Source organism: Schistocerca serialis, chromosome 2 (assembly GCF_023864345.2).
Source record: "Schistocerca serialis cubense isolate TAMUIC-IGC-003099 chromosome 2, iqSchSeri2.2, whole genome shotgun sequence".
Taxonomy (NCBI): Eukaryota; Metazoa; Arthropoda; class Insecta; order Orthoptera; family Acrididae; genus Schistocerca; species Schistocerca serialis.
The window spans coordinates 1,089,501,573-1,089,522,795 of NC_064639.1; the positions used below are offsets into that span (position 1 = coordinate 1,089,501,573).

Here is a 21,223-nt window from a genome sequence, read left to right on the forward strand (position 1 = left end):
ATATGTGCGAAATAGTGGAAAAGATGGATAGTGTGAACTTATCAAATAATCCAAGAAAAACGTTTTAACGTTTTAGCAACAGCGTAAGTATTTTTTTCCATCGTTTTCACACGTATCTCTTCATTCAAGAGGCACATTCGAAAACACATGTTTGTAAACATATGTTTTTGTACGTGGTGTGGTCAAAGATGAATTTTTCATAGTTCTAAGGATATAATTATTAAACAATTGACATATGCATGAAACAATTGACATATGCAGGAAATAATTCTAGAACAGATCTTTAAAGTTAGTGAAATATCCGTGGCTTGCGAAATCTGTTTGTTCATTTAACATGGATCTGGTTTTTTTGATTTTGTGGATGTATGTCCCAAGTTGTCCTAACAGATTTAGGGTCTTACCATTGCCTTCATTATGTAATACTGCTAAATTGTTTTCTATATTGTTGATGACATGTTTTGTTTCCAACATATGATGTGCAATGTCTGCCGGTCGAAGTGGCCGTGCGGTTCTAGGCGCTGCAGTCTGGAACCGCGAGACCGCTACGGTCGCAGGTTCGAATCCTGCCTCGGGCATGGATGTGTGTGATGTCCTTAGGTTAGTTAGGTTTAACTAGTTCTAAGTTCTATGGGACTAATGACCTCAGAAGTTGAGTCCCATAGTGCTCAGAGCCATTTTGTGCAATGACTGATTTTTCAAAGTGATTGAGTCTGAAAGCATTTACATGTTCTTGAAAACGGATTTTGAAGTTCCTGCCCGTTTTCCCTACATAGTAGGCAGGACAATTGGGGCATGATACTTTGTACACTCCACTGTTGTTGTATGTTTGCGTATTTGATTTTATGTTATGGATGTGTAAGTTTCCTAATTTATTATTAGTTGAGAATTAAACTGTTACATTTGTTTTTTTGAAAAGGTTAGCTATTGCTTGTCATATGGGGCCTAGGTATGGTATGCTGGCGAATATTTTCTCTTCTTTCATAGTGTTCCATTCGTTGTCTTGCTTTTGTGTATTTGTCTGTCTAAATTGTCAGTTGCCTTGGCTATGTAGCCATTGCTTATGGCAATGCTCTTTATTGTATCTATCTCATTCTTGAGGGTGTTTTCCTCTAGATCAAGAGAGTGTACCCTGTGTAGCATGGACATAAATGCAGCATGTTTCTGTGTGGTGGGATGGCTTGATGAGTTTCTGTGTATGCTGAACTTATGTGTTTGTTGATGTTTGGTGATTTTAAGGAAATTTATTCTTTTGTTGTCATATTCTATTGTGAATTTTATGTTTCTGTGGAAAGAATTGAATAATGCTAGAAGTGCTTTGGTCTCATCTTTGTTCCATCAAATATAAGCAAGGCATCATCAATATCTCCAGTAATATATTATTTTACTTTTCAGTTTATTGTTTTCATTAAAGAACTTACTTTACAGATGAGTGAGAAATATGTTTGCCAGAAAACTTGATATGCTACTGCCCATGGCAAGACCCTCAATCTGTTGATAAACTTTTCCATTGAATATAAAGTAATTGGGAGACAAAATTAGCTGCCGCATGTCCTTGACTTCTGATATTTTTGCAATTGACAATTTTTTGTGTTTTATTATGTTTTCAAAAATTATATCTGTTGTTTCTTCAGTTGGTACGTTTGTAAATAGGTTAGTTACATAAAGAGGCGAACCTGGCACTTACAGAAATTTTTATGTCTTTAATTTTAGTTGCTAATTCCTTTGTGTTCTTAACTAAGTATGATTTATCACATGTATAGCACTGTTTCAGAATTTTGTTCAGTAATTGGCAGACTTTGGAAGCAGGTGTATTCTAGAATTAACAATAGGCCTCAATGGAACTTGGGATTTGTGGGTCTTAGGTTGAGCTCTCAGTCTTGGGGCTGTGGGATTAATTAAAATGCATGTTTTTGCTTGTTTTTCTGTGAAGAGGAAATTGCATTTATTAACCATTTTTCTGGTTTTGTTTTGAAATTTTATAATTGGATCTTGCTTGAGCTCTGTTATGTTGTTTTCATAAAAGAAAGTTTGTGTTTTAGTGATGTATTCATCTTTGTTCATAATTACTACAGAATTGCTTTTGTCAGCTTACAGAATCATGGCATTGTTATTATTGAGTTTCATGTTAATGCTGTTTACTAGCTTTCTCTCTTGATAAACTGCTTTGAGGGTTTCATTAACATTACTTATGCTTTTCAGAACAATTTTTTTTTTTTTTACGTTGTGTGCTAGGACCGTCTATTCAATATTATTTAGGTCAGCTAAATCAGCTGCTATTTTAGTATGTATAATAAGGTTTTTTAGGTTATTCTTGCTTAATCTGGGTTTTACATTGTGCTTTAGCCCTCTCATGAGTAGATTTTGTTCTTCTTCACTGAAGGTGATATCAGTTTGGTTAATGACTCTTTCATAAAACCGTGTTTTATTGAATGGTTGGTTGTCCTGCTGCTGATGCATTTTTAGTCGCATGGCTTCTAATTTCTTTTCGTGTCTATGTGTGATTTCAGTTTGCATTTTGCTTATAATACTTTCAACATACTCCTCAGCAGCTTTTAGTTCTAATGGGTGCTGTGTGTTACCTAATTGTAAATATGTGCTATAACAGCACTTAACAGTATCTTCGTTCTTCTTATACTGAGATTTTACTTCTGACTTCATCCACATTACCTAACATTTCCTTTTGGCAATCTGGTCACAGCTATTTCAGTAATTTTAAAGATCTGTTCTAAAATTATTTCCAGCATATGTCAGTTGTTTCCTGCATATGTCAACTGTTTAATAATTATGTCTTTAGAACTATGAAAAATTCATATTTGAGCACACCATGTACAAAAACATATGTGAAGTGTTTACAAAAATGTGTTTTCGAATGTGCCTCTTGAATTAAGTGATACGTGTGAAAACGATGAAGGAAAAAACTTATGCTGTTGCTAAAACGTTAAAAACGCTTTTCGTGGATTATTTGGTAAGTTCACACTATTCATCTTTTCCACTATCTCGCACATATTTTCCGCGTCTGAGTTACGAAAATCGTAACCAAACATCAAACCTTTTCGTGACAGGAATATGCATTTCATCTCTTTCAAGAGAACAAATAAAGCATGTATTAAGGCGAATTACACCTGAAGATAGACCCACAGGGTCCGAAATGTATCGTGAACTGAATAAAACACGACAAATTGTGACTGAAGGCGTTTTTTAATTCATACCTCGAGTGTATTGAGTACAGTGACATTTGAAGCTGCAAAATATGGATAAAATTAAACAAGTATTCTAGCTGTGGGTCTTCCGACCATCAAAGAAATAAGGACATACCTTCCCTTCTTAGTCAGGTTTAGGACTGATTATGTATTTAGTACACATGAATGTTTAAATGTTCTTTTTTGCTTTGACCTACATTTTTTTATTTTTACACTTTTTCTCCTTACCACAACTTTACTGCAGTGAATGCTTAAAATTCTTGTCTTATTTTATGAATTTCTCACTCAGCCTTGTAACTAACCCAGAGATTTTAAATAGCTTCTTAAGTCCTCCGAGTCGTTATAGATTTCTGTATTGGCTTTTTGCATCTCTTTCTTGTATTTTGAGGAGGCCGGCCAATGGGTTCTTTTTTAATTTCAGAAATGCTTATAGCTTCCTCCTTCAGCTTATTTGTCAGAAAGTATGCATTCGGATGTTTCTGATTTATGGAGGAGCTATGGCATCCTTTTAACAGCATTCGTGGTCCTGCGCCGCTGGTTGAAAAATTCAACATTTCAGTAGGTGTGTTGGGTTTATCCGTTCACTGATAGACCATTTAGTCCGCGAATTTCATGACCTTTTCCCCACTGGGCATTTCCTGCGTTATTACCATCCACACTTTATAAAAACTGTTTGGTGGAAGATGTGCTACAGCAGCACACGCGCGGGAAAACAATCGGACTTCTTCCTCATCCTTATGTTCCTTCTTTAATCCCAATTCTTGTATTTTCTACAACAAATACAGCTTGAATCGACAACTGCAACCGGAAAGGGATGTTTTGGGGAACACTATTTGCATAGCTTTAATTGTAACCATTTCAAAGTCTAACACTGCAGTTTTCGGTGTCCTCCCAGGCACCTTAGTTTTCAATCCAGAAAAAAGTGTTTCTGACGTATTTTGACTTTTGTTTGGGTAGAAAGCAAATAAAACGTGAAGTATCTTTAACTTTTCTTCTGTTCTTCCGATGTCAGTGTGTACTGCGTGCAGTTGTCTTTTTTCGAATAACTGTCAAATTTCTCGCCAATAATAAGTGTTCCGTTTTGACGCAGGATTTTAGCCACGTCTTGTCAACGGAACATCAGGATTCTTTCGTCAGGAGCAGATCCTTCGTCAGGTTTCAAAAAACTGTTAACTTCAATTAATTTCAATTGTCTTCGCTGAGCTGAACCTCCGAATTGGAGCTAGGGTTCTGGGTCGTCTCGATAGCTTACCTTCTTGTTTTACAAAATGCAGTCTTGGAGTTCTCATCTTAACCCTTCTTTCAAATCTTGAAAATCCTATTTAAAAATTTAGGATACAGGCATTGCCTTTTCTTCGTGAATTCTTTTTCTGCAGTCATCATTCGTTTCTTAAATCTGCATATGATTCGTCAGGAGATGCATAATGTTGCTGTTCTGACATAATTCTGCCATTTGCAGGTTTTAAAACAGCTCGGCTCTTACTCCGTCTGGAATTGAAGCTCACCCAGATCGTACACTAGTCACATTTTCTGGGCACCCGGTAGCGACGAAGATCCTTGAGAGGGCATGCCTTCTCTTTCATGCTTGTAATTACACTGCGCAACACAATTTAAGGGTCAATTTTTTGAAACCTCGTAACTGTTTGCCATTGGGACGCACCAGTTTTAAATTTGGCTCAATAGTATGTACAAAGCGAAGAAGTACTCATAGATCTTATAGCACGCACTTTTGAGCCCATGTTTATTGAATATGTTTATTCTTCTTTTGGTCCACAGGACCACCTTTCAAAACATGAAAGAGAAAGCTTGCAGTTGAAGAGGTTTTAGTAGATGAGATTTGTTTTACAGGATCAAAGATGAAGTAGTGCTGATAGTTCTCAGCGTATACGTTTTAGAACCCATGTTAATTCAGGCTTTTTTGCTTCGGATATCGTGTACATTCAACTGTGCGCATTTACGCCATTAATTATGATACACCCTATATAATAAAGCATACAGCTTCTGTAAATATTATAATGTGTAAATGGTCGTACACAAAATGGAGAACTTGATAACTCCATGATGGAATAATGTCTTTGAAACAATATCTAGAGATCAAACAAACGGTAAGAATGGAAAACTTTAAGCGACCTCTCTGTATTCACATATTTTGTAGGAATACCGTAAGAGGAACCTCGCTTACAAAATAATTTCATTGTAATCGACCAGAAATTGTTCTAAAATAGAGAGCTGATCGACAAGAAATAGAGACGTAAGAGATTTTCTCCCACGCCCGGGTTCCCGGGTTCGATTCCCGGCTGGATCAGGGATTTTCTCTGCCTCGTGATGACTGGATGTTGCGTGATGTCCTTAGGTTAGTTAGGTTTAAGTAGTTCTAAGTTCTAGGGGACTGATGACCGTAGATGTTAAGTCCCATAGCGGATTGTGCGCCTTCTTGGAAGAAAGGATATTCTCGTGCTTGGGTAGCTCAGTTGATAGAGCACTTGCCAGCGAAAGGCAAAGGTCCCGAGTTCGAGTCTCGGTCCGGCACACAGTTTTAATCTGCCAGGAAGTTTCAGAGACGTGAGTGTTTGGAACTTGTGGAAGAGACAAGAAAATGAACAAATGCATCGGGGAACAGCCTGTGGAGGAAAACAGGATTATGGCTATAACAAAAGTGAAAATGAGATACAGAGCGAAGCGGATGATGATGTATGGACCAAGAAAGGGCTTTGCTGGTGTCGAGCCGGATGAGCCGAAACATTCAGACCATCTAGTTAATAGTGTATTGATCCATCTTTGGAGTGAACTATAGCAGCAGTTCTGCTTTACATGGATTTGACAAGATCTTCGTAGGTTCCCAGAGGCATGTGGCACCAGATTATGCACAGGTCACGTGATTCCCGTACAGTGCTGAAGGTCGCGTACCTGACGTTCGATAGCAATGAGGATATTTTCCAACTAGTTCCAATCAGTCGAATCTGGTGGCCAAGACATCAACGTGCTCTTCAAACCAATGTGGCATAATTCTGGCGTTGTTACATGGATATTGATCCTGCTGGAAGATGTGATCGCCGTCGGGGGAGACATCAAGCATGAAGGGATGCTGCTGATCCACTGTAATGTTCACGTAGACCACAGATGCCATGGTGCCTTCGATTACAAACACAGGTCACTTTAAAGCCCAGGTGAATGTTCCCCACAGCATAATGCTGCCACAAAGAGCCCGTGTCCGCGAATGGTAGATGTTGCCAGCAGCCGTTGCCTGGAAGACGACATATCCAGACACGAACCGTTCAAACATTCCGTCAGACACACTCCCGTATGGACGACTAGTAATAACCATCCCTGGCGTAGAGAAACAACTGAAAGATTTGAAAGCAAATAAAGCAACAGGTCCGGGTGGAATCACAGTTCGATCTTACACGAAGTGCTATACGGCATTGCTCCCTTACCTAGCTTGCATTTTTCATGAATCTCTCGCCCAGCATAAGGTCCCAAGTGACTGGAAGAAAGCGCAGGTGATTCCAGTATATAAGAAGTGTAAAAGAACGGACCCTCAAAATTACAAAACTAATGCATAATCCTTGAACATAGTCTTAGTTCGAATATAATCAACTTTATTGAGACTGAGAAATTTATGCCCGCGAATCAGCGTGGTATTAGACAGTATCGCTCGTTCGAAACTCTGCTTGCCCTTTTCTCTCATGATATACTGCGAACTGTGGACGAAGAGCAACAGGCAGACTCCATATTTCTACATTTCTGGAAAGCATTTCACATGGTGGGTTATTGCAGGCCGTTAACGAAGGTACGAGCATATGGTATAGGTTCACAGATACGTGAGTGTCTCGAAGACTGAAGACTTCGTAAGTAAGAGAACACAGTATGTTGTCCACGTCGACGAGCGTTCATCAGTAACAAGGGTTTCGTCAGGGGTGCCTCAGGGATGTATGATGGGACCGCTGCAAACGAAAAAACTACGAAGACGAAACTTGTCCAGCTTGAAGGGGGAAACCAGATGACGCTATAGTTAGCCCGCTAGATGGCGCAGCCATAGGTCAAACGAATATCAACTGCGTTTTCTTAAACAGGAACCTCCATATTTTATTATATATTCGTGTAGTACGTAAAGAAATATGTTTTAGTTGGACCACTTTTTTCGCTTTGTGATAGATGGCACTGTAATAGTCACAAACATATGGCTCACAATTTTAGACGAACAGTTGGTAACAGGTAGATTTTTTAAATTAAAATACAGAACGTAGGTACGTTTGAACATTTTATTTTGGTTGTTCCAAACTGATACATGTACCTTTGTGGACTTAGCATTTCTGAGAACGCATGCTGTTATAGCGTGATTACCTGTAAATACCACATTAATGGAATAAATGCTCAAAATGATGTCCGCCAACCTCAGTGCATTTGGCAATACGTGTAACGACATTCCTCTCAACAGCGAGCAGTTCGCCTTCCGTAATGTTCGCAGATACATTGACAATGCGCTGACGCATGTTGTGAGGCGTTGTCGGTGAATCACGATAGCAAATATCCTTCAACCTTCCCCACAGAAAGAAATTCGGGGACGTCAGATCCGGTGAACGTGCGGGCCATAGTACGGTGCTTCGACGACCAATCCACCTGTCATGAAATGTGTTGTTCAATACCGCTTCAACCGCACGCGAGCTATGTGCCGGACATCCATCATGTTGGAAGTACATCGCCGTTCTGTCATGCAGTGAAACATCTTGTAGTAACATCGGTAGAACATTACGTCGGAAATCAGCATACATTGCACCATTTAGATTGCCGTCAATGAAATGGAGGCCAATTAATAATGCCGCACCATACATTAACCCGCCAAGGTCGCTGATGTTCCACATGTCGCACCCATCGTGGATTTTCCGTTGCCCAATAGTGCGTACTATGCCGGTTCACGTTACCGCTGTTGGTGAATGACGCTTCGTCGCTAAATAGAACGCGTGCAAAAAATCTGTAATCGTCCCGTAATTTCTCTTGTGCCCAGTGGCAGAACTGTACACGCCGTTCCAAGTCGTCGCCATGTAATTCCTGGTGCATAGAAATATGGTACGGGTGCAATCGATGTTGATATGGCATTCTCAACACCGACGTTTTTGAGATTCCCGATTCTCGCACAATTTGTCTGCTACTGATGTGCGGATTAGCCGCGACAGCAGCTAAAACACCTACTTGGGCATCATCATTTGTTGCAGGTCGTGGTTGACGTTTCACATGTGGCTGAACACTTCCTGTTTCCTTAAATAACGTAACTATCTGGCGAACGGTACGGACACTTGGGTGATGTCGTCCAGGATAGCGAGCACCATACATAGCACACGCCCGTTGGGTATTTTGATCACAATAGCCATACATCAACACGATATCGACCTTTTCCGCAATTGGTAAACGGTCCATTTTAACACGAAGCAAATACCGTCCGCACTGGTGGAATGTTACGTGATACCACGTACTTATACGTTTGTGACTATTACAGCGCCATCTATCACAAAGCGAAGGTGGTCCAACTACAGCATTCATATTTCTTTACGTACTACACGAATATGTAATAAAAACTGGGGGTTCCTATTTAAGAAAACACAGTTGATATCCGTTTGACCTATGGCAGCGCCATCTAGTGGGCCAACCACAGCGCCATCTGGTTTCCTCCTTCAAGCTGGACGAGCTTCGCTCTTTGTAGTTTTTTCGTTTGATGCTTATTTCGTGAGATGTTTGCCCCGGTCACTAACAATGGACCAACCTATATATATATGTGTGTTCTGTGAACGGAGTGGGCAGCAGTCTGTGGTTGTTTGCTGATGATGCCGCCGTGGTGTAAGGTAAAGTGTCGAAGTTGAGTTACAGCAGGAAGGTACAAGATGACAAAATTTCCAGTTGGTGTGATTAACGGCAGCTAACTCTGAATGCGGAAAAATGTTAGTTAATGCGGATGAGTAGGAAGAACAAACATGTAATGTTCGGATAGAGTATTAGTAATGCCCCAGTGGACTGTTCCACGTGTCTACAAGCAGTGGTGTAACACACGTCAGAATTGTGGTTGGAAAAAAGTCCTTACTGAGAGAAACCGGAGACACTTTCTCCGGCTTGTGAATCAAAATTGTTTCCAAACCCAACAGGAACTGCTACATGCAGTGAATGAAGGTCCACACCAAACCATAAGCGAGAGAACATTGTGGTGGGATCAGCATGTAATGAACATGTGGAATCGGTCACCTCACAATAGCTAAATACTTACACTGGCAGATAACAGAGACAACATCAAAGTTCATCGAGCTGGAAGAAAATGTGATTGGTTTTCTAAACACTCCCCCACTCTACTATGTATCGACTGACCTGCAAAATCACCTGACTTGAACCTGTAACATTCCAGGCTTATGTTTACCACCCCTGCATTAAGTATTACTAGATCAATACTCTTATATCTGCAGCTATAATTAAATTCAATTACTTTTCGATAATAGGAAAATGGCTTTTAGGAGAATAATAGCAATACCAAACAAAGCAATTACAATACCCTTTGTACCATAAACAATCAAAATCATCATCATCATCATCATCATCATCATCATTTAAGACTGATTATTCCTTTCAGCGTTCAGTCTGGAGCATAGCCCCCTTATAAAATTCCTCCATGGTCCCCTATTCAGTGCTAACATTGGTGCCTCTTCTGATGTTAAACCTATTACTTCAAAATCATTCTTAACCGAATCCAGGTACCTTCTCCTTGGTCTGCCCCGACTCCCCTTACCCTCTACTGCTGAACGTATGAGTCTCTTGGGTAACCTTGCTTCTCCCATGCGTGTAACATGACCCCACCATCTAAGCCTGTTCGCCCTGACTGCTACATCTATAGAGTTCATTCCCAGTTTTTCTTTGATTTCCTCATTGTGGACACCCTCCTTCCACTGTTCCCATCTACTAGTACCTGCAATCATCCTAGCTACTGTCATATCCGTAACCTCAACCTTGTTGATAAGGTAACCTGAATCCACCCAGCTTTCGCTCCCATACAACAAAGTTGGTCGAAAGATTGAACGGTGCACAGATAACTTAGTCTTGGTACTGACTTCCTTCTTGCAGAAGAGAGTAGATCGTAGCTGAGCGCTCACTGCATTAGCTTTGCTACACCTCGCTTCCAGTTCTTTCACTCTGTTGCCATCCTGGCCCGCAGCTCGTGGTCGTGCGGTAGCGTTCTCGCTACCCGCACCCGGGTTCCCGGGTTCGATTCCCGGCGGGGTCAGGGATTTTCTCTGCCTCGTGATGGCTGGGTGTTGTGTGATGTCCTTAGGTTAGTTAGGATTAAGTAGTTCTAAGTTCTAGGGGACTGATGACCTTAGAAGTTAAGTCCCATAGTGCTCAGAGCCATTTGAACCATTTTTTTGTTGCCATCCTGTGAGAATATGCATCCTAAGTACTTGAAACCGTCCACTTGTTCTAACTTTGTTCCTCCTATTTGGCACTCAATCCGTTTATATTTCTTTCCCACTGACATTACTTTCGTTTTGGAGATGATAATCTTCATAGCATAGTCCTTACATTTCTGATCTAGCTCTGAAATATTACTTTGCAAACTTTCAATCGAATCTGCCATCACAACTAAGTCATCCGCATATGCAAGACTGCTTATTTTGATTTCACATATCTTAATCTCACCCAGCCAGTCTATTGTTTTCAACATATGATCCATAAATAATATGAACAACAGTGGAGACAGGTTGCAGCCTTGCCTTACCCCCGAAACTACTCTGAACCATGAACTCAATTTACCGTCAACTCTAACTGCTGCCTGACGATCCATGTAAAGACCTTTAATTGCTTGCAAAAGTTTGCCTCTTATTCCATAATCTCGTAGAACAGACAATAACTTCCTCCTAGGAACCCGGTCATACGCATTTTCTAGATCTATAAAGCATAGATACAATTACCTGTTCCACTCATAACACTTCTCCATAATTTGCCGCCAGCTAAAGATCTGGTCCTGACAACCTCTAAGAGGCCTAAACCCACACTGATTTTCATCCAATTGGTCCTCAACTAATTCTCGCACTTTCCTTTCAACATTACCTGAGAAGATTTTACCCTCAACGCTGATTAAAGAGATACCTCTGTAGTTGTTACAATCTTTTCTGTTTCCATGTTTAAAGATTGGTGTGATTACTGCTTTTGTCCAGTCTGATGGAGCCTGTCCCGACTCCCAGGCCATTTCAATTATCCTGTGAAGCCATTTAAGACCTGAGATTCCACTGTATTTGACGAGTTCCGACTTAATTTCATCCACCCCAGCTGCTTTATTGCACTGCAATCTATTGACCATTTCCTCCACTTCCTCAAATATGATCCTACTTCCATCATCATTCCTATCCCATTGTATATCGAAATCTGACACATTAATGATCGTATTTTCACCTACATTTAGCAACTCTTCAAAATATTCCCTCCATCTGCCCAAGGAATCCACAGGATTCATCAGCAGTTTCCCTGACCTGTCCAAAACACTTGTCATTTCCTTCTTACCTCCCTTTCGAAGACTGCTAATTACACTCCAGAATGGTTTTCCAGCAGCTTGACCCAAAGTCTCCAACCTGTTTCCAAAGTCTTCCCAAGATTTCTTCTTGGATGCTCCAATTATCTGTTTGGCTTTGTTTCTTTCTTCAACATAACTTTCTCTGGCTACCTGAGTTCTAGTATGTAGCCATTTTTGATACGCCATCTTTTTCCTTTTACAGGCTGCCTTGACGGTGTCATTCCACCAAGCTGTTTGCTTCGTCCTACCTTTACACACTACTGTTCCAAGAAATTCTTTAGCCACTTCTAGTACTGTGTCCCTGTACCTTATCCATTCCTTTTCCAATGACTGTAATTGACTACATTCAACTAACTGGTACCTTTCTGAGATCACTGTTATGTACTTGTGCCTGATTTCCTTTTCCTGAAGTTTCTCCACTCTTATCCTCCTACATATGGACCTGACCTCCTGCACTTTCGTCCTCAAAATACCAATTTCACTGTAGATTAAATAACGATCATTGTCATCAAAGAATCCCCTGAATACACGTGTGTCCCTCACAGTTTTCCTGAATTCCTGATCTGTTATTATATAGTCAATGACAGATCTGGTTCCCCTGCCTTCCCAAGTATACCGGTGAATGTTCTTATGTTTAAAAAAGGAGTTTGTGATTACTAAGCCCATCCAAGAGTTGTTTCCCATTCCTGTTGGCCTCCATATCCTCTCCAAATTTACCCATAACCTTTTCATACCCTTCTGTTCGATTTCCAATCCTGGCATTAAAATCACCCATGAGCAGAACACTGTCCTTGTCCTTTACTCTAACAACTACATCACTGATTGCCTCCTAAAAACTATCCATCTTATCTTGATCTGTCCCTTCACAATGCGAATATACTGACACAATCCTAATTTTCTTGCTAGACACTGTCAAATCCATCCACATCAGTCGTTCGTTTACATACCTTATTGCAACTACGCTGGGTTCCATTTCTTTCTTGATGTAAAGCCCTACACCCCATTGTGCTATTCCTGCTTTGACTCCTGACAGGTAGACCTTGTATTCTCCCACTTCCTCTTCTTTCGCCCCCCCTACCCGAATGTCACTAACAGCTAAAACGTCCAGCCCCATCTTACTTGCAGCCTCTGCCAGCTCTACCTTCTTCCCAGAGTAGCCCCCATTGATATTAATAGCTCCCCATCTCATTAACATTTATTTGCCAAGTCGTATCCTAGGAGTCCCGTCACCTCCAAAGGTCCGAGGCATTTTGCTCTGATTGTTGCCAGCATCGTATTTAAAGCACTAGGGAAACAGGTTGCTAGCCTTACTTGCCCCGAGTCCCATTGAGTTTCACCCCTAACGGTTGAGGGACTAACCGGTGGATTTGGTAGTCTTTGCCGTATGAGCACAAAGGTGACCACGACTCAAAATATGTCCGAGATGCCCATCCTTATTCCAAAGTAACTGGTATCCTGACTGTCGGGACCACTTACTTGGCCACTCATACGTTGCCCGTGGTTCATGGACTAGGACATGACTACAGGAACCCACACCATGAACCACACAATCAAAATCAGATTCAGGAAATTAATATATGAAAAATGTTTAGATAAAAGAATAATATATCTCGTTCTCATCATCTGTAAGTGGTAGAAATTAAATCTCGAGCCTAATTAACAAAATGTAGTTAACTGATCTTTTAGCATTGTTAGAATGCTTATTTCTGTAATTTCAATATTAATGTGATTTTTATTTGTGTGCCGGCCGGTGTGGCCGAGCGGTTCTAGGCGCTTAAGTCTAGAACGGCGCGACGGCTACGGTCGCAGGTTCGAATCCTGCCTCGGGCATGGATGTGTGTGATGTTCTTAGGTTAGTTAGGTTTAAGTAGTTCTAAGTTCTAGGGGACTGATGACCTCAGATGTTAATTCCCATAGTGCTCAGAGCCATTTTTTATTTGTGTAGAAAATGTCTTAAAGTTGTTCTAGCAAAGTAGGGAATATTATAGTGTTCGATAATGTTGTTAAACTATTTCATATTATAAATTATGTTTTGCATTATTATAACCAGTAGTACATTGTAAGAAGACTACAAATACTCGGGCTCGAGTATTGTTAGGGCAGATGAGTGTTGGACCCACTAGAGGACCGATCTGTACGTACAGCTGAGATAAGTTCTTGGTTCATGATTCAGGTTTGGATTTACAATAGAGCAATTCTTGTGTTGGGCATTGTCTAAAACAGCGTATTAGAACAGTGCAGTGACGGATTATTACAGAGTGTTAAAGGCCGGCCATGGTGTCCGAGCGGTTCTAGGCGCTTAAGTCTAGAACGGCGCGACGGCTACGGTCGCAGGTTCGAATCCTGCCTCGGGCATGGATGTGTGTGATTTCCTTAGCTTAGTTAGGTTTAAGTAGTTCTAAGTTCTAGGCGACTGATGACCTCAGAAGTTAAGTCGCATAGTGCTCAGAGCCATTTTTTGAACAGAGTGTTAAACAGTTTGATTTAATATCGGAAAAAGCAGAATGATATGTGACTTCATATTCGTACTTTGTTGAGTATTAATGTTGAACAATGCAACGGACCTCACACAGCACTTCTGTCAAATTACTGCATCTGGACTATTTAATATCGCCAGCGTAGTATGTGCTGCCATCGGTTAGCTGTAGTAGCAACAACTAGGCTTATTTCATAAAAGATTTATCATCAGCTCAGAAGATACCGGTTTTGAAGTGAATAAAGCTACGTACTTACTTTACTTCAGTTGTGACCTACATCACTGTAGTGAAATCCATTACGGTATCCTGTATTTATTGAACACGCATATTTTAGCTCATGTATGCAGTCGTCGAGGGACACCGAAGACAAGATATTCAAAGGTATTTAAACCATTTTTACCTACTCACAAACCCTTGGGACGTTACAAACCCCATAGAATATCTGTGGGACATAATGGAACAGCGGAGAAAACGGCGATGTTAGCATCCCCGCAATTCGATGGAACAGATTGGCTTAACCTGGATGCGACGTACCTACACAGCATTATGGACTCAGTTCCTAACGGAATCCAGACGATTATCAGATCCATGGGCGGAAATACACGGTAGTAAATTATATCTCTAATGATTTCTCTAGGTTATCACTTATTTTTTGTCTGGGTGTCTTAGCTTGCATATTACAGTTCTGTCTTAACATTGATTTGACTTCTTTTGACGTACGGGCCATCTCTACCGTTAATCGTGTGTCATTCACTGCAAATAATAATTAGTGTTAAAAATGTAATCTCAAGGATCGTATTTGCGATTTCTGAAACTTCAGTATTTCACAGTATGAAGTTCACATATCAGTTCACTTAAACTGTTTAAAAACCAAAGCCGCGCGGGATTCGCCGAGCGGTCTGAGGCGCTGCAGTCATGTACTGTGCGGCTGGTCCCGGCTGAGGTTAGAGTCCTCCCTAGGGCATGGGTGTGTGTATTTGGCCTTAGGATAATTTAGGTTAAGTAGCGTGTAAGCTTAGGGACTGATGACCTTAGCAGTTAAGTCCCATGAGATTTCACACACATTTGAACTTTTTTTTTTTTTAAACCAAAGATTTTGCATTGGTCTTCCTTGTTTTTCCATTTGCTGACACATATTTTGTTGAGTGGAAGTTCATAATATAATAAATAAATTTTAATGATTGGTTACGTAAAAGTTTTAAAGTTGGATGTCTAAACGTGGCATTAGAAACACTGCTACTTGCTACCATCTTGATGTTTTAATTATAAATCACATTAACAGAATGGATTATTAATTAACAATAAATTTCGGAATGAATAAATTAGCTCCTTCTTACCTTGGCGTACATAAGTACCTAGTCATAAAATTTATTTTAGAGGATTTAATTAGGTAAGTCACAAACAACTGTTTTCCTGTGCCTGCAAAGAAAAACTGTTGGACTAGAAGATATAATCACGGTGTCAAAAATAATCACGGTGTCAAAACATAATCACGGTGTCAAAACCACATCGAAGGCAGTAATATTAAGTATAAGGTGGTGTTTTTGTAATAGAGGGTGAAATATATGATCGAGTACGTATCGCATTTTTCGGAATCAGTAATCGATCGCATTTTTTGTCCAACAACTATCCAGTTAGGGCACACATGTATGAAATTATAAAACAGCGATCGTAACGTCGTTATTTGGCAAAGCAATACCAGTGCAAATACTCCACTGAGTGATAGGGTAAAGCTTTTATTCCTAAAGACTGTTGCGAAAGCAAGACTTACGATTTGTTTCCCAGCCAAGATTGCGCGCCACGACCAAGCAGATCGTATTTGCAGCGTCCGATTATGCGCGTAGCGGCCGAAGACGCAGAACAATGCACTTCATTGTTCAAATGGTTCTAAGCACCATTGGACTTAACATCTGATGTCACCAGTCCCCTAGAACTTAGACCTACTTAAACCTAACTAAACTAAGGACATCACACACATCCATGCCCGAGGTAGGATTCGAACCTGCGACCATAGCAGCAGCGCGGTTCCGGACTGAAGCGCCTAAAACCACTCGGTCACAGCGGCCGGCCATAGCTCAGTATATAAGCTTTGCCAGCACTTAGGGTAGTTGAGTGACATTAATAAATGGAACAAGCCACATAAGACCATTTAGTCGCAAAGTCTTAGTGATATCTGTGACTGATATGTAAAAAACTTGATGGGATTGTGCGTAATTTGTCACCGCGTAAAAGTACAAATTGAAACATCATAAAATCGTGAGGGTCCGATCACAGGTGACGCAGTGAAAGGTGGGTAGATAACATTAGTAAATAGGAAACAGTAGCAAGAAAGTGTATTGTTGAAGATTGCAATAAATAATGAGTTTAAACGAGACATACACTCGTCAGTGGATGTCAGATGGCTGCTGATGACAATGATGATTACCGTTTTGATAAAAACCTTCATTGAGACCCTACTGGTCACTAAAATTGCTACACCAAGAAGAAATGCAGATGATAAACGGATATTCATTGAACAAATATATTCTACTAGAACTGACAAGTGATTACATTTTCACGCAATTTGGCTGCATAGATCCTGAGAAATCAGTACCCCTCAACAACTACCTCTGGCCGTAATATCGGCCTTGATACGCCTGGGCACTGAGGCAAACAGAGCTTGGATGGCCTGTGAAGGTACAGCTGCTCATGCAGCTTCAACACGATACCACAGTTCATCAAGAGTAGTGACTGGCGTATTGTGACGAGCCAGTTGCTCGGCCGCCATTGACCAGAGGTTTTCAGTAGGTGAGAGATTTGGAGAATGTGCTGGCCAGGGCAGCACTCGAACATTTTCTGTATCCAGAAAGGAACGTACAGGACCTGCAACATGAGGTCGTGCATTATCCTGCTGAAATGTAGGGTTTCACAGGGATCGAATGAAAGGTAGAGCCACGGGACGTAACACATCTGAAATGTAACGTCCACTATTCAAAGTGCCGACAGTGCTAACAAGAGGTGACCGAGACGTGTAACCAATGGCACCCCATACCATCACGCCGGTTGATACGCCAGTATGGCGATGACGAATGCAATCTTCCAATGTGCGTTCACCGCGATGTCGCCAAACACGGATGCGACCATCATGATGCTGTAAACAGAGCCTGGATTCATCCGAAAAAATGACGTTTTGCCATTCGTGCACCCAGGTTCGTCGTCGAGTACACCATCGCAGGCGCTCCTGTCTGTGATGCAGCGACAAGGGTAATCGAACCCATGGTCTCCGAGCTGGTAGTTCGTGCTGCTGCAAACGTCGTCGAACTGTTCGTGCAGATGGTTGTTGTCTTGCAAACGTCCCCATATGTTGATTCAGGGATCGGGACGTGGCTGCACGATCCGTTAAAGACATGCGGATAAGATGCCTGTCATCTCGACAGCCAGTGATACGAGGCCATTCGGATCCAGCACGGCGTTCCGTATTACCCTCCTGAACCCACCGAGTCCATATTCTGCTGACAGTCATTGGATCTCGACCAACGCGAGCAGCAATGTCGCGATACGATAAACCGCAATCGCGATAGGCTATAATCCGTCCTGTATCAAGTCGGAAACGTGATGGTACGCATTTGTCCTCCTTACACGAGGCATCACAACAACGTTTCACCAGGCAACGCCGGTCAACGGCTCTTTCTGTATGAGAAATGGGTTGGAGATTTTTCTCATGTCAGCACGTTGTAGGTGTCGCCACCGGCGCCAACCTTGTGTGAATGCTCTGAAAAGCTAATCATTTGCATATCACAGCATCTTCTTCCTGTCGGTTAAATTTCGCGTCTGTAGCACGTCATCTTCGTGGTGCAGCAATTTTAATGGCCAGTAGTGTATTTTTCGGTAGGCAATAGACATCAGCAAACGATTTTGTGGCAAATAGGCATTAATTTTAATGACGATTGCAGATAATTTCCATGAATGTATGATACAGTGGAGTGAACTTCCTAGACACAACAAGTGAGCCACTAGAGCCCCAATGACCCGAGTGCGTAAAACCAAGTGCATGCATTAGCACGATTTATCGTGTCTGTATGTAATACATGAACCACACCTAAACATATATTGAGCCATTCTGGTATCCTCATGCTACACCCACCCACCCACCCACACACACACACACACACACACACATAAAAACACACAGGCTATCTCTTCCGACATTTGTAAAGTGCACCTAATACTCTCTTTTACAGAAGCTACTATATTTGTGATTGTGCTGTCATTGGGCAGCCAGATCAGAAGTGGCTGCACACCAGCAAATAAAAACTAACCACACTAGCCACCATTAAGCTGATTATTAAGTTGTTCTCAAATATACACTGAGATGACAAAACTCATGGGATAGCAGATTTCACTTATACAGATGGCGGTAGTATCGTGTACATAAGGAATAAAAGACCAGTGCATTAGCGAAGCTGTCATTTTTACTCAGGTCACTCATGCGAACGACTTTCCTACGTGATTGTGGTCGCACGACGGAAATTAACAGATTTTGAACGCTGAATGGAAGTTGGACCCAGACACATGAGACGCTTCATTTCGGTCATCGTTAGGCAATTCAGTATTGCGAGATCCACAGTGTCTAGAGTGTGACGACAGTACCAAATTTGAGGTGTTACTTTTCGCCACGGACAATGCAGTGGCCGAGAGCCTTCGATTAACGACCGGGAGCGTTTGCGTAGAGCAGTCAGTACCAACAGACAAGTAACACAGCGTGAAATAACCACAGAAATGAATGTGGGACGTGCGACGAACGTATCCGTTAAGACAGAGCGGTGAAATATGGCGTTCTGGGCTGTGACAACAGACGACCGACGCGAGTGCCTTTGCTAACAGCACGACATCGCCTGCAGCGCCTCTCCTGGGCTCGTGACCATATCGGTTGGACCCTAGATGATGGGAAAACCGTGATTTGGTCAGATGAGGTCCGATTTCATTCGGTTAGAGCTGTTGGTAGGGTTCGGGTGTGGCGCAGACCCGGCGAAGCGATGAATCTATGTTGTCAACAAACACTGTGCAAGCTGGTGCTGACTCCATAATGGCGTGAGCTGTGAAAAATGGAATGATCGTGTTGTTGTTGTGGTCTTCAGTCCTGAGACTGGTTTGATGCAGCTCTCCATGCTACTCTATCCTGTGCAAGCTTCTTCATCTCCCAGTACCTACATCCTTCTGAATCTGCTTAGTGTATTCATCTCTTGGTCTCCTTCTATGATTTTTACCCTCCACGCTACCCTCCAATACTAAATTGGTGATCCCTTCATGCCTCAGAATATGTCCTATCAACCAATCCCTTCTTATAGTCAAGTTGTGCCACAAATTTCTCTTCTCCCAAATTCTAGACAGTACCTCCTCATTAGTTACGTGATCTACCCATATAATCTTCAGTATTCTTCTGTAGCACCATATTTCGAAAGCTTCCATTCTCTTCTTGTCCAAACTATTTATCGTCCATGTTTCACTTCCATACATGGCTACACTCCATACAAATACTTTGAGAAACGACTTCCTGGCACTTAAATCTACACTCTATGTTAACAAATTTCTCTTCTTCAGAAACGCTTCCCTTGCCATTGTCAGTCTACATTTTATATCCTCTCTACTTCGAACATCACCAGTTATTTTTCTACAGAAATAGCAAAACTCATCTACTACTTTAAGTGTTTCATTTCCTAATCTAATTCCCTCAGCATCACCCGACTTAATTCGACTACATTACATTATCCTCGTTTTGCTTTTGTTGATGTTCATCTTATATCCTCCTTTCAAGACACTATCCATTCCGTTCAACTGCTCTTCCAAGTCCTTTGCTGGCTCTGACAGAATTACAATGTCATCGGCGAACCTCAAAGTTTTTATTTCTTCTCCATGGATTTTAATACCTACTCAGAATTTTTCTTTTGTTTCCTTTACTGCTTGCTCAATATACAGTTTGAATAACATTGGGGAGAGGCTACAACCCTGTCTCACTTCCTTCCCAACCACTGCTTCCCTTTCACGTCCCTCGGCTCTTCTAACTGCCATCTGGGTTCTGTACAAATTATAAATAGCCTTTCGTTCCTTGTATTTTACCCCTGCCACATTCAGAATTTGAGAGGGCGTATTCCAGTCAATGTTGTCAAAAGCTTTCTCTAAGTCTACAAATGCTAGAAACGTAGGTTTGCCTTTCCTTAATCTAGCTACTAAGATAAGTCGTAGGGTCAGTGTTGCCTCAAGCGTTCGATATTTCTACGGAATCCAGACTGAATTTCCCCGAGGTCGGCTTGTATTAATTTTCCCATTCGTCTGTAAAGAATTCGCATTAGTATTTTGCAGCCCGGACTTATTAAACTGATAGTTCGGTAATTTTCACATCTGTCAGCACCTGCTTTCTTTGGGATTGGAATTATTATATTCTTCTTGAAGTCTGTGGGTATTTCGCCTGTCTCATACATCTTGCTCACCAGATGGTAGAGTTTTGTCAGGACTGGCTCTCCCAAGGCCGTCAGTAGTTCTAATGGAATGTTGTCTACTCCCGGGGCCTTGTTTCGACTCAGTTCTTTCAGTGCTCTGTCAAACTCTTCCCATTTCATCTTCATCTACATCCCCTTCCATTTCCATAATATTGTCCTCAAGTACATCGCCCTTGTATAGACCCTCTATATACTCCTTCCAACTTCCTGCATTCCCTTCTTTGCTTAGAACTGGGTTTCCATTTGAGCTCTTGATATTCATACAAGTGGTTCTCTTTTCTCCAAAGGTCTCTCTAATTTTCCTGTAGGCAGTATCTATCTTATCCCTAGTGAGATAAGCCTCTACATCCTTAAATTTGTCCTCTAGCCATCTCTGCTCAGCCATTTGTCACTTCCTATGGTATTCGGGGTTCGGCCGCCGTATTGCCAGTTGACCCACCTTCGGCGACTTGTGTGTCACTGGTGATGAAAATGATGTAGGAGACACAACACCCAGTCCTCTGCCAGGAATCGTACCCGGGCCCCCTT

The 21,223-nt window shown here is 41.5% G+C and overlaps 1 protein-coding gene across 1 annotated transcript in view; it reads right to left on the bottom strand.

Moving 5' to 3' along the window:
• Positions 1 to 21,223, bottom strand: part of LOC126456705 (serpin B6-like) — a 93,797-nt gene that overhangs the window by 58,119 nt on the left and 14,455 nt on the right. The gene's annotated exons all lie outside the window — the stretch shown is intronic.